The sequence below is a fragment of the Canis lupus genome, chromosome 2, assembly GCF_048164855.1.
Source record: "Canis lupus baileyi chromosome 2, mCanLup2.hap1, whole genome shotgun sequence".
Lineage (NCBI taxonomy): Eukaryota > Metazoa > Chordata > Mammalia > Carnivora > Canidae > Canis > Canis lupus.
The window spans coordinates 21,225,932-21,240,585 of NC_132839.1; positions in this window are offsets into that span (position 1 = coordinate 21,225,932).

The window sequence follows — 14,654 nt, forward strand, 5'->3', positions numbered from 1 at the left end:
GATTCATGTGCATTTTTTAGTGTTTCACTGAGCTGAAGCCACTTCTCTCCTTGCCTCTGTTCTGCCCCAACACCCGCACCCCTCTTATTTTTTGAGGGGGCGAGGAGTGAGAAACATTTCCACAACCACAACAACAATAAAAAGAAAAACAACGGTGTGTTTTTTCTTCCCCAAATATTTGCTAAATACATTTCTCAGGGACTATTCGTTTGTGTTTTACGTTCAAAGGGTTTAGGGCAAGCACCGACTGCCGGATTTCTTCCTCCTTGGAAATGGTTTTGGCTATAAAAAGTATGAGCTCAGTGAAATAACTCTGGGGGGAGCCCCCAAAGGATGCCCTGTTTGGTTGGGGGAGTCTCAGGAGCTCTCATTCCCACGAGAGACTCCCAGCTGGAACAAGGACAGAGTCCCTTGCTCTGGACAGATTCTTTTTTTGCCCCCACTGGGAGCCATTGAAGAAATGGACAAGTGACCAAAGTGGGAGGCAGCAAATGAAAATCTCCTAACCCGCTCAAATACCTTAAATACCATTTTACCCCATAGTCATCTCACATTATGATTATTTGCAGAAGTTCCTGAGCTACTTGTAGACATGCTCTCTCCCATCCACACGGTCTACCTCCTGTGATAATGACAAAAATAGCATCAGCCAGTGCTGTCTTGGAGGGGGACTTCCACATGCAAACTCTTTTTTTGTGTCTATGACAGTACAAGGACCACCGAGTGTGGAGTTTTAGTAGTCATACTTTGTGTATTCGCTTACATTTCCTACAACTCTGCCCTCATCTTTATGTAGGAGTAGGGTGACCATGTGCCCTTGTTGATCAGGACACGCCTTATTTATGACTCTTGTTCTTATGTAACTATTAGCAGTGCTCTCTTTCACTCTGGATTTGATTTGAGCAGTTCGCAAAAACCATACCTTTTGGCCATTGAAACTGTATTAAAACTGTCCAAAACGACACACAAACCGAAAAGCTGGGTTGCCTCTTACCCAAGTGCTGCGGGCAGATTTACCCTGTTGCAATTTAGGGGAAAGAATCTCACTTGGAAACCCTGCTGCCGATGTAGCAGCACTGACTTTTGTCTCGCCCACTTTTAAGAGGTCAGCTGACCCTATACAGCTTCTTTGATATGTAGCAGAAAAGAGGTCATTTGCTGAAATGAAAGACACATTGCAAACCAGATTTTAAGTGTGACACTCTCCTTCAGCTGGGTCACGGTTCTCAGTGTGAACCAGAGCAGCACAGTTCACTGGTCAGATAAAAATACTATGCCATGTTTTTGATAATGACCTTTCTCTTGCTTTGGTGTCTTCAAATGGTTAAATGAAGAATATGTCAAATTGATAGGAGGTATTCTGTTCATCATTTTCACTGTAGCGCTTATGTCTTCTCATAAAAAAACTAACATGTGAAAGTGGCATTCTATAGCTATACTGTATTTTTCATCCAAAAAGCTCATACAGGAAAGTGTATTCTAGTCTTTGGTTGTAGAACCAAAGTGTCTCAGAGGGTGTTACAAATCCATATGGTAATCTTCCTAAAGGGTGGATTTTGCATTTGGATTTCAGAGTTAACAGAGAAATGTGTAATATCATCTGTGGGCAGAGAAGTCCCTACTGACTGGGCCATCAAGGAGGTTCATATGTGTTGTTTATTCCTGAAAGTGTGTGGAATAAATGGACTCCTGATATGCTGGTTTCAGAATAACTTTAGTAAGAACCTAAAATTTCTGGCTTTCCATCAAAATACCAGACGGACATGCACATAAAAATGATGACTCTAAGTTTTTGTTGTTGTTGCTGCTATTTTTTACAGAAGCACAGTCCGTTAGTAAAATCACCTTTCTTAGCCGAATTTTGGCCTATCCAGTCTTTTTGAATGTGTTTTACTCCCTTTTAGATAATTCTTTCAGAAATGAAATGAGTGGAGTATGTGAATGATGTTTTGTGATGTGTTTCATGTCTTCATATTCTCAAAATGTTATTATTCTGAAGAAGCATAATTGAGACTTTGATAAGAAGCATCAGTTTTGTTAGCTGAGTCTGTTAGTTAGATGTGTTGAGTCTGGCTATTAAATTCCCACATTTATGAGGGACATTGTTTTAATGTTTTAAATGCAGTTGCCTGTGGGACTCTCAGATAGACTGCTTCTTCATCCCTGAGTTTGATAAATTGCTAGGGACACACAGGAGGATGGACCCAACACTGTACTCATCTTGTATACTGGCAACATTTGATGAACTGAAGATCAGGGTGCCTCCTTAATACTTTGATTTGAGATTATAATGCTGCCCCTTGGTTTACTCACCTTGCTTTAAAATGTCATAAAGCGCTTTTCTACAGTAAAAAAAATCTCTTTATACAAAATATGTAAACTGAGGCCCGCTGTCTTTTACAGAGACAGAACTGACTTCTTTCCTACCCAGGCCTAATTCTTCCCAGATACCTAAAATATTTACTCTATGTGCATACACTGTCTTGACTCTAATCCCAAGCCAAATGGGGTATGACATATTTCTTCTTACATGGTGTGTACATTTAGAAATATAAGATCTCTCTCTTTCTTTTAACGATTTATTTCTTTGAGATAGAGTGAGAGTGAGCAAGCACATGCACAAGGGAGAGGGGCAGAGGGAGAGGAAGAGAGAAATCCAAGCAGACTCAGCACTGAGCATGGAGCCCAACTTGAGGCTCAATCCCACAACCCTGAGATCATAACTGAGCTAAAACCAATAGTTGGATGCTTAACCAACTGCATCACCCATGCACCCAAGAAATAGAAGATCTCTTAATTGGTTTCTATTCTGTTCTTTGATATAACCAAGGTTTTCAGTCTCTACTCTGCTTTCCCAAATGTTTCTTTCCTTCTTTTATTTACTAATAAAATTCTGGCTTCTTTTACACTTATCATGGAAAAAGAGACTCAGAGGGTAAGCATATCCCCATGAAATGAGTCATTATTGGTCTAAAACTTTCATCATAATTCTGTTCTCCTTTGCTAGGGTTTGGGTTAGAGATGGGCATGTGACCCACCACACTAGTGCACATCATAATCAATTGCTCAAATCAGTGGTTAAAAAAAAATTCTTAAAACAGCCAGAGAAAAAGGATATAATTTTATACAGGAAAAAAGGTAAGGATGATAGTATATTTCTCTCTGGAAGCAATGCAAGAAAGAAAACAGTGAGGCAATATCTTTGCAGTTTGAAAGACTAAAAAAATAAAATAAAATAAAAAAACTTAAAAAAAAAGGAAGAAGAAGTAAGAAGTCTGTCAACCTAAAATTCTATACCCAGCAAAAATAACTTTAAAAGATAAAGTTTGTCAAACATACAAAATGGCCCACAGACTCACACTATAGGATATGGTAAAGAAATTGCCTAAAGAAGGAAGAAAGTAAGACTACATGGAAATAAAAAGCACTGGAAACTGCTATTTCTTGAAGATTTTATTTCATATTATTTAATTTATTTTAAAGATAATTTAAACCTGGCAACTGACTTACAGATGCTGTATAAAGAATTCTCAAAACTCAACAGTTAAAAAAAAATTCAGTTAGAAAATGTGCAAAAGATATAAGCAGACATTCCATGGAAGAAGATCTAGAGATGGCAAATAGGCACATGAAAAGATGTTTAATATTATTAAGGAAAAATGCAAATTAAAACCACAATGAGCATATCTGTCAGAATGGCTAAAATAAAAAATATAGTGATAGCATTAAATGCTGGCAAGAATACAGAGACACAAGATTATTCATACACTGCTAGTGGGGATGTAAGATGGTACAGCAGCAGTTTTTAAAAAGCTAAACATGCACTTACCATATGACCCACCAATCACACACCTGGGCATTTATCTCAGAGTAATGAAAATATACATCAGTACCAAAACCTGTATACAAATGTTCATAGCGGCTTTGTTTGTTAAACACCAAATTGGAAACAACCCAAATATCTATAACATCTGAATGGATAAACAAATTGTGGAATATTCATAGGAGGGAATAACTATTGTTATGCACATCATTGTTGTGAACTATTCATATGTATAACAACATGGATGAGTCTCAAAGTAATTATGCTGAGGGAAATAAGCCAGACAAAGAACACATCTTGTAGGATTCAATTTATATAAAATCCAGAAAATGCAAACTAATCAACAGTGACAAAAAGCAGATTAGTAGGTGTCTGGGACTGGGAGGGGGGAAGAGGTGGAAAGGGGGATTGCCAAGTGATATGGGAAAGCTTGTAGAAGTAATGGGTAAGTTCATTATCTTGGTGGTGGTGATTGTTTTATGGATTTATACATTTGTCAAAACATCAGAAAGTTCACTTCAGGGGCACCTGGGAGGCTCAATCAATTAAGTGTCTGCAGGTCATAATCCTAGGGTCCTGGGATCAAGCCCCGAATTGGGCTCCCTACTCAGCGGGGATCCTGCTTCTCCCTCTTCTCCCACTTATTCTCTTTCTCTCTCTCTTGTTCACTCTCTCAAATAAAATATATTTTTTTAAAAGTTCAATTTATTGCATGTCAGTTATTCTTTAAATTTAAAAGTGTAATGATAGAGGGAGAGTCTATTCCCCTCTCCCTTTGAGACTACCTTAACTAGGAGAATATGATGGACTTAAAATTGTGTGGTTTCTAAAATTAGGTAAGGAAAGTCCATGTAGCTTCTCCCCATTGATTTCAGGAGTTCAACCTAAGATATTTACTGAGCCATCATATGGAAAGAAATATGGCTACCCTGAGTCCCTTCTGCTAGAAAGGCCTCATGGAGAGGAAGGACCTGAGACTAGGAACAGATGAAGAGCTGCTCAGCCAGCATCTCTCTGTCAAGCTGTCTGAGCTGTGGCCATCATGTGCTTGCAGCTCAAAAAGAAGATTCCAAACCAGAAGCATCCAGCTGAACACTGAGAAATAGAGTGTTGTTGCTTTTTCCTTTTGTTTTTAAATAAGCTCTGAGCCCAACATGGGGCTTGAACTCATGACCCTGAGACCAGGAGTCACATGCTCTACCAACTGTGAGAGTTGTTTCACAGCATTTAAGTTTTGGGATGATTTGTTACACAGCAATAAATGACTAGAATGGCACCTCTTCTATATTTTTCATGTTAATAGTATAACTTCCATTATTTTCAGGAAGGACTGCTTTGCATTAACAAATGACTAAATGCATATGTGTTTTATACATTTTTTACAACTTTCCACATAAATTTGCAGATAAGAATTATTTGTCATCATATATATCCTAACTTTTCATTTTAGGAAAAATAGAGAAACCTCATCTATGAATTTTTTTTCTCATCTATGAATTAAGAGAACGACTGGTTTCAGTCAAAACCCCTTCAATTTAGCTAAAATCAATCAGTCAGTCAATCCACAATCTACTGAATGTTGGATTTTGTTGGAAAAGATATCTAGCTTGCCATGACCTCCAAGCATATCTCAACTGTGTGGTGAAATAAAGCCTTTTTGTGGTGGGTTGTGGTAGACTGTCTCATGGAAGAGGAAGAATTTGAGCTATAAATGATAATCTGTGAATATCAAAATTTGAATGATTTTGAGTTACTTCATTTTGTCTCAAAGAAAAATTTATTGTGCATGATTATCCTATTACTATTAAACATCAGGAAATACAAGCTGAGAACTCTTACTTGCTAATCAAGCCATTTCCCTCCCAGAATTTATCTACTTCCTTCAACTCAGGGTTAATCCCAAATGTATATTTTTCAAATACTTTGCTTTAATTTGAAATAATCTTAGCAATAGGACAATTGTAATACAGCTAATGGATAAACAGGGGTGCTGCTTAATGCAATCGTGTTGAGGTGATGAATTTGATATAAATAGTGGCTTATACTATTCATAGTAGTAGTTAGGTGATGGATTTGATATAAATAGTAGCTTATACTATTAATAGGAGTGTTAGAACAATTTCTAATGTTTTTGCATTCACGATCTATATAGTGGAAATGTCTTGGTTTGGATCTAGTAAGCTGAGTGTCCCAGTGGTGTGGTGATGCCTTCCTGTACTGACTTAACATGGGCCAGTTGTTATCATCTCTTTCCAACTCCAGCTAGAGTGGGAATTTTTATACTACAGAAATGGCAGATGGTACAAGTCAGATCTCCGTCTACCTTACCTTGCCTCATCCCATCCCAGAGCAAACTGTTAAAAATGTATTAGCACAATCCTGCTTAAACTTCCAAGTCTTTGGATACAAATCAATTTCAGTAGGTTTCCCTGAATTGGAACTGATTTGAAAGGTGATGAACTGTATTTGTAGGTGAGGCAAATGCCAAATGAGAGATGATAAGAATGAGTTCCTGGGAAGGGAAAGAAGCAGGTAATCAATTTTCAAGAAAGTATTTATCACAGTTAGATGTTTTTTCTTTTTCAGCTTTGCCCATCCAGTGAGACAAAAATGTGACTTCCTGACTTCTCCAGGAGAGAGAGAAAAGAGGGAAATAATGGCCAATGAGGTAGTGGGAGTTCTCACCACTACTAGTTCCAGAAGCATGACAGAGGCAGGCCTAAAGCTGCTATATAGGAAGGATTGTACAGATGAAAGAGAGGTTTGACGGTCAAGATCCCAAAGGCTTATCTTGGGAGGTTGTAACATCAGGAAAAGTACCAGGTGATTTGGTGTAAAGATAGAATTTTAAGTGTTAAATACTGAAGCTAAGAGTTGAGGGATACGGAATAATATTCATTGTAACTAGGTGCCAATCCATTTTTTATATCATTTTGTTGAATATTTCTTTAAAATATAATGGTGCATGATACACATTTAAAATATATTGTGTACATTAATAAACATTTTAGGGACAAAAGGCAATTTTTAATAGATAAAACTGTGGAAAAATAGTTATTCTAAATCCTCAAGTCACCCATGTGGTAGACCATGACAGGAGAAGCAGTATCCATCAGTTTGTGAGGTGTTCTGATACTGCCTATTAGGAAATCAGTGGCCTCAGGAGTAAATCCAGACCTACACAGGGTGACATATGATGGAGAGATAGAATTTAAGTTGGCACGTTTGTAAAATTTGACTTGCAATTTGAGAAAAAAAAAAAACACCACTTGGTGGGAGAATTAAACTGAAAGACAGTGAAGGATTGGAGAACTGTTGTGTGTTAGACTTTCTCGAGGAGGGTGTTGGAGATCTGGGATTTTAGAAGCAGGTTTGAACCGTGATCAGAGAGAAGCATATGTAAGAATCACCATATTTGCATTTTTAAGATGTAAAATACAATAATTCCCATTGTATTGCTCTCCAACCCTCCCGCCTTTTTTAAGGGTTGTATTTATCTATTTGACAGAGAGATAGAGAGAGCAAGCAGGGGGAGCAGGAGAGGGAGAAGCAGACTCCCCACAGAGCAGGGAGTCCTATGCTGGGCTCGATCCCAGGACCCTGGGACCTGACCCGAGCGGAAACCAAGAGTCAAATGCTCAACCGACTGAGCCAACCAATCCCCTTTTAATTGATTCTCAACTTATCCATCTCATGATCCTACGTGGATAAAATATCTGTTGCACTATTGAAATCCATTCATCTCTACAGGCTAAATAGGAACCATAACAGAAGATTACAAACCTTGACCCCGAAAGTATACACAGTGTGGTAACACAAGAGCGAGTATGTGGCCTGCAAACCTTTACAAATAGTTTTCCAGTTGACAGCCCTACTAGACAGCATTATTTCTCCATGTCTCCTGCCTCTTTCCATGTGGAGCTTCTCTGGGTTATTGCCTCCTGATACGTGTTACCTCCCTACACCTCTGCACTGTTTCCTCTTCTCATTGGCATTTATAACTCCCAGGTTTGTATCGTTTATGGATCTCATTCATGTACCATTTACCTTTTTTTCCAAATAATTAAGCCCAAAATTACATTAGAGCTTGCTCAAGCTGCTTGCCACTTGGATAAATTATACATCATGGCTTCCCCAGTCAATCACCGTCTAGCATTTTCAACATTCTGCAAGTCACTTAGCTTTATTAGTTGTATTCTCTGGCAGCCCTCAGGAGAATGAGGCTTACCCAGGGAATCACAATAAGAAAAACATGTGGCAATTGATTTTTGTTTTCTTTGAACATTTCAACTTGAATGTTTTCCCAGTGTCTTTTTGTGTGTGTGTGTGAAAAAGAATATGACTATCCTCTTATCCTATACTAGTCAACACTATTATTTTGGAAATCAGTAAGATGGAAAGTACAAGCTGAGGTTTAATATATGGAAAGAAATGTGGAAATCATTTTCTTATATATTGCATGACATTACATATTATGAACAGTTCAAGTTTTAAAATTCGGGCAGGTAGAGAGTAGTAATTTGGTTAAGTTATTTTTTTTTTCCCATTGAGACTTGTCTAACTTGTAGTAAATACAGAGTATTTGTTCAATACTGCATCCCTATTACCTAGAACGTGTCTGACATGATAGACACTCTGTAGATATTTGTTGAATGAATATAATAAAATTGACTTCAAAACTTAATAAATATATCATCCTCTGATGACAAATATTGGAATATAAATGTTATGAACAGAGAAGCCCTGCCGATATTTCTGTTGATGTCGATTACATAGGAAAGTGCCTTGGCAAGATAGTGTGTGTTCAATAAATGAGTCTTGACCGATATTCCAGTAGCTAACACACAAATAGTGTGCCTGTCTATCTTAGTGTGAGCTCCTTAGCAATTTACATAGTCAGTTGTATGAAGCACTGTCTTGTTTCTCCAAATATTCCGAGGTATTCAATATTTAAGTTAAAGCATGTAACACATGTCCTATGGCTTCAGTAATTAGCACACTTTCAGTTATAGGCCCCTGTGCTTAAAACCATAATTTCATAAATGCGAAGATTCTTAATTACTCTTTTTTAGTTATTGTGTTCTCATGTTTTCCACTCAAAAGTAGCCATTGAAATTTTGGTATCTGACCTTCTAATTATATGTGTGATGTACATATTTATAGATATTATTACCATATTACATGTAATTTTTGACCCTTACTTATTCCCCATTAATTTACATGAACATTTTTTTGTTTTAAATGCGGAGTTATGGTCAGCCGGGTGGCTCAGCGGTTTAGTGCCGCCATCAGCCCAGGGCCTGATCCTGGGGACCTGGGATCGAGTCCCACGTCGGGCTCCCTACATCGGGCCTGGCTCTCCCTCTGCCTGTGTCTCTGCTTCTCTCTGTCTCTCACTGTCTCTCATGAATCAGTAAATAAAATCTTTAAAAAAAAATGTGGAGTTATTTTAATGATCAGAATCATCTCTTGAGTCACTTCTCATTCTTCATGTCTCCTCTTTTTCATCTCCTCCTGAGTGAAGCTCCCTTGATTACCACCACCAGTGGTCACCACTCCCCAACCCCAGCTTTTCTCTATCACATGAAGCATGAAATGTATCTTTATGCATCACTGTACTCCCAGTGCCTAACCAGGGCCTGACATTGGGTTACATATCTTTGAAAAGAAATTAATAAATGAATGAAGGAAAGGATAAATAAAATTCTGTTGCTAAGTCCACCGCAGTGACTTGATGCCCCTATTTTTATACATTAGATTATTTTTGTCTCATTCATTATTATAAATGTCACCTTGATGTATTTCTCTGGATAAATTTTTTTTTGCACACCCATGATTATTTTCTTAATTTGTGTTCCTAGAAGTAAAATTGCTGGGCTAAGGATAAGTAAAATGTTAAGATTTTGAATAAGTATTACCAGGGAGTTTGTGACAACTTATATACTCATCAGTGGTGTTTCAAATTGTCAATTTACTCAAGTCAGATATAGATTTTTGTCATTTTAAAACAGTATTATTAGTTGATAAGTTTTATTCCATTTTAAATAGAGAATTTCATTGATTCTTAGAGATACCTAATATCTTATATAAGCATACAATTATGTTCATATGCTTTTTGGTCATTGTCATTTCTTCTTTTCCTTTGGTTAATTGTTCTTGTCTTGCCAAAATTAAAATATTTTTAAACATTTTATTTATTTATTTGACAGAGAGGGAGAGAAAGGACAAACAAGGAGAGCTGCAGGCAGAGGGAGGGGGAAAAGCAGACTCCCCACTGAGCAGGGAGCCCGATGTGGAGCTTGATCCCAGAACCCTGGGATCATGGCCTGACCCAAAGGCAGAGGCTTAAGTGACTGAACCACCTAAGTGCCCTGCCATTTTAATATTTTGATTTTATCTGTGAGTTCATTATATGCTAAGAATTTAATTTCTTGATATTCATTTTGTAAATATTTTCCACAATTCTTGTTTTCTCTATGACTTTTGTTTATTGCATTAAAATTTCCATATGATGTAAACTTTAAAACATACACACAAAAGTAGAGATAACACATATATATAAAATCATTTGTGCATCACTCAACTTCAACAGTTAACAGCTTGTTTTACCTCCCTGTACTCAATTCTATTTTACCTCTTCCCAAGTCCTGATTATGTTAAAGAACACCCCACGTGTTATATTATTTAATCTGCAAATAATTCAATATGTAACTCTAAAAGACACTGTCCCTCCCTTTTTTATACTTATTATTGAAATATAGTTCACATATTTTTATTTTTTATTAAAAAATTTATTTATTTATTTATTTTAGAGAGAAAAAGAACATGGGTGTGTGGGAAGGGGCAGAGGAAGAGAAGGTCTTAAGCAGATTCTGGGCTGAGTGTGGAGCCTAACACAAGGCTCAATCTCACAACCCCAAGACCATGACCTTACCTGAAACCAAGAGTCAGTGGTTTAACTGACTGTGCCACCCAAGTCCCCCTATATAGTTGACATATTTTTAAGAGATTTTCCCTTTTTCAGATAGCCTCAAAACTAAAATAATAGTTTATTATGTGAAACATAAAATTTTTCATTTTTATGTAACTTTAATCTTTTCCTTTACGCTTTCTGCTTTTTTATTCTTAGAAAAACTCCCCTTACTTTATGATTTATAAAAGTTTATGTAGTTTCCTCTAGGATTTTAATACATAGTCTTTGTAGAAATTTTTGAAAATGCAGGTGAATTAAAAAGGAGTTGAATTTTATAACTTATGCATGTTACTCTCAGTACTACATTGTAGAATATATTCTGGAAATATTTTAAAACCTATTTTTATAAAGTTAAATAATATTATTTTGTAAATTGATACTTAATTTATTATAAATGTCATTCCATGTCAATAAATATCCACTGATATTATTTTCTAAAAGCACATAATATTTAATTGTAAAACCATATCATAATTTCTTTTGCCCAATGCCTTAATGCTGGATATTTAGATGGAGTAAAATTTTTTGATAATGTAAATCATTAGTTAAATTAATGAAGCAAATATTGAATCCCTCTGGTATGCCAGACACTGGATTTGGCAACTGAAGGTAAAAGGGTGAGAAAACACACACATATACACACAGACACAGTACAGGTTCCTTTGTCACCTAAGACTTAAAATAGTCATGAAAATTTTTGTTCAAATATTTTTGCATCATTTTTAATTTTTTTCTTTGGATAAAGTCCTCAAATTGAAAAATCCTTTTAAAAAAGTAATTTTTATAAATACCATTAAATTCTCTTACAGAATTATTTTGACATTTTATATTTTTACCTGCACTATATTAGTGTTAGTGCCAGATTTCATTGCTCTTTTCAACCTTTAGTAATCTGATGGGTGAAAAATGATTTGTCACTTGTTTTACTAATACTAAAAATGAAAGTATTTCATTTATTACTAATTACATTAACTACTTGTTCATATACTAATGAACATTTGTGTGTCTTCTTTTGTGAATTACCTGTTCAAGTTCTTTGCACATTTTTTTCTTATTGAGGTGTCAGCCTTCTTGTCTTTTATAATTTTGTTTTTTCAGTTTAGCCATTTAATGCCTCACAATAATGGCTAATTATAGAGGTCATATATGTAAAACTACTAAAATCTTTTGGCTAACTCAAATGAAGTCTATTTGCAATAATAATACTAATGCAATTTGGAGACTTCTAAATTGCTCAACAGTGTCTACATAAATAGGTAAATATGTAATAGTGGTAAAATGTAAAAAATTATAGTTTTGTGTTGAAAGAGAAAAAATGATGGCTGTGGAATTGGTAATGGGTTTTAGAGTGTTCTGGTTTAAAAATGGTAGTATTGGCAGTAATGATAAAGAGTCATTGATATCTGCCAGTTATCATATTATACAAAGTGATGTTGAGAACTCAGACTATTCTTAATGTGTGTATAACAAAAGTCACCAATGCAATTAGCACCCTCCTGGGCAATCTCAAGAGAAAAGCTCAAGGATTGAATTATTGTGGATATAAAATACATTTTCACCTGTGACACAAATTGGTATGGAAACATAGACTTCCTTAGATTAGACTCTCTCTAGTTGGTGAGTAGGGAACTGATTTCAATTTCTAGGACCATTAATCTTTTACCTTTTATGGGTAGTAAATTATCTTTAAATTAAAACAAACAAACAGTATACCTGTCAGACTGTATCTCAGAATAAACACAGACTGCCAACAACTTGTAATTAGGACCTCTAACCTGATCTACTTAAATGGCTTTGACAAGTAGAGGAACATAAAACCAATTTTCATTTTCAAAGAGGAAGATAACTTTTAATCAAACATTTGAAAAAAATGACATACTTTCCATTTTTTTCTACAAATAGTTTATCACACTGAATTTAACCATATTTTTATACATAAGCTGAGTGATTAACTTGTGTTTATGTCACATTTTTGTTGGATTTGTTTTTATTTTTGTTTCAATGTCTTATACCCAAGTTAAGAGTAGTAGTTTGAAGGTGGAAAGGCTAACATTTTCAGCACATGTGGGGTCAGTACCACCACATTTTAAACCATATTAATTGTCACCTTGAATGAGTAATGTCTTAAGAATATTCTGTTTCAGGCTCCCTGGGTGGCTCAGCGGTTTGGTGCCTGCCTTTGGTCCAGGGCATGATCCTGGAGTCCTGGGATTGAGTCCCATATGGGGCTCTCTGCATGGGAGCCTGCGTCTCCCTCTGCCTATGTTTCTGCCCCCGTCCCCATGTCTCTCATGAATAAATAAATAAAATCTTTTTTAAAAAAATTCTGTTTCTCTCCTGCCTAGCATGATCTGGTGGAAAGGGCCTTTGGCCTATGGGAAGCCACCAACCACACAATTGCTAGCATGAAGGAGTGGCAGAAATCATTTCAGCTAGTGTAGAAAACCTACTAGATTTATTGTTGTTGTTCTGATCATTTGCCTTGGATAGAGGGAGGCCATTTAAATTGTTCCTGTGCTGTCATTTGAAAATACTAAGGAAGTAAACGAAGGCCATGGAAAGGAGTCAGTTAAGATCATTTAGGTAGCATGTGATGGGATGGAAAACCTGCCTTGGCCCTGAGTCACATGATACAAAATTCCAGAAGAACTCTGGCTGCAGGTGCAACTGGATATAAGGATCAGAAAGATCTCATTAAGATCCTATTTCTTTTTCCTTGGCTTTGATCCTTTTTTAGCTGTATTCATAGGCAGTCTGTACCCTATTTCCTTTCAAAACTCTTGGCCTTTGCTCTGACAGGACTGGCTTAATTCTAATGTCCATTACCAAATCAGCATTGCGGTTAGGGAAATCCATTTAAAAAAAAAAAAGATTTCATTTATTTATTTATTTATTTTAGAAAGAGAGAGATGGTGGGAGAGAGTGCACATGGGGGGCAATGGTGGAGGGAGAGGGAGAGAGAGAATCTCAGGCAGACTCCATACTACACCAACAGCCCAACCTAGAACTCAGTCTCACCACTCTAGATTATGACCTGAGCCAAAACCAAGATTTGGACCCTTAACCAACTGAGCCATCCAGGTGCCCCTTGGTTACAGAAATTCTGACTGCACCTGGGCCATGGGCTTCAGTCACAGAATCAGAGTGGCAAAGCTCTTTCTAGGCCACATGGAACCAGAGTAGATGAGGGAAAAATATCTCAATAAGTGGATGTAGAAGGAAAGGGGAATCAATATTGTGGAGGCAAACCGCAATGCTGCAGTCTGGAGTGCAGATTTTTCTATTCTTGGGCTCTTATTCTTTTGTATTATGGGTGCTCCTCAGACAAACAGCCATAATCATCAGAAGAAATTTAGACAAGCTTTCTTGTCACCTGCAAAAAAGGAGTTAGAGATACAATGGCAACACTCGGAGATAAACATCTAGAAGGAATTCCATGTATATTGATGATGTTGTCTAGCACACCTTAATACCCACCAACTCTTTGTAAAATTTTTCATGCCCAGTAACTTTGTTAAGATATTTCACTTTTTTGAAAGAGTACTGAAACTGTCTTGATTGGATATGAATATTGCTACTTTGCACAACCACCTTCAGTCATTTAGTTAGCAAAATTGCATATTTTGTTCTTGTATTTAGGGAGGATAAAATTTATCAATGAGTGTGGGTTTTTCATTTCCTGAAGAAACCCAATGTAGGTGTAGGATTATTTTTAAGTCATTATGTAATATATAAAAGAAATACCAAAAAGATTGACTATATCCTCTTTAAACTTTTAATAGGAGACCTTCAAGATTTATCAGTTTCTTACAAAATGGGGAATGACATTCTAAAAAATAGATGACATACGGCCAAGAA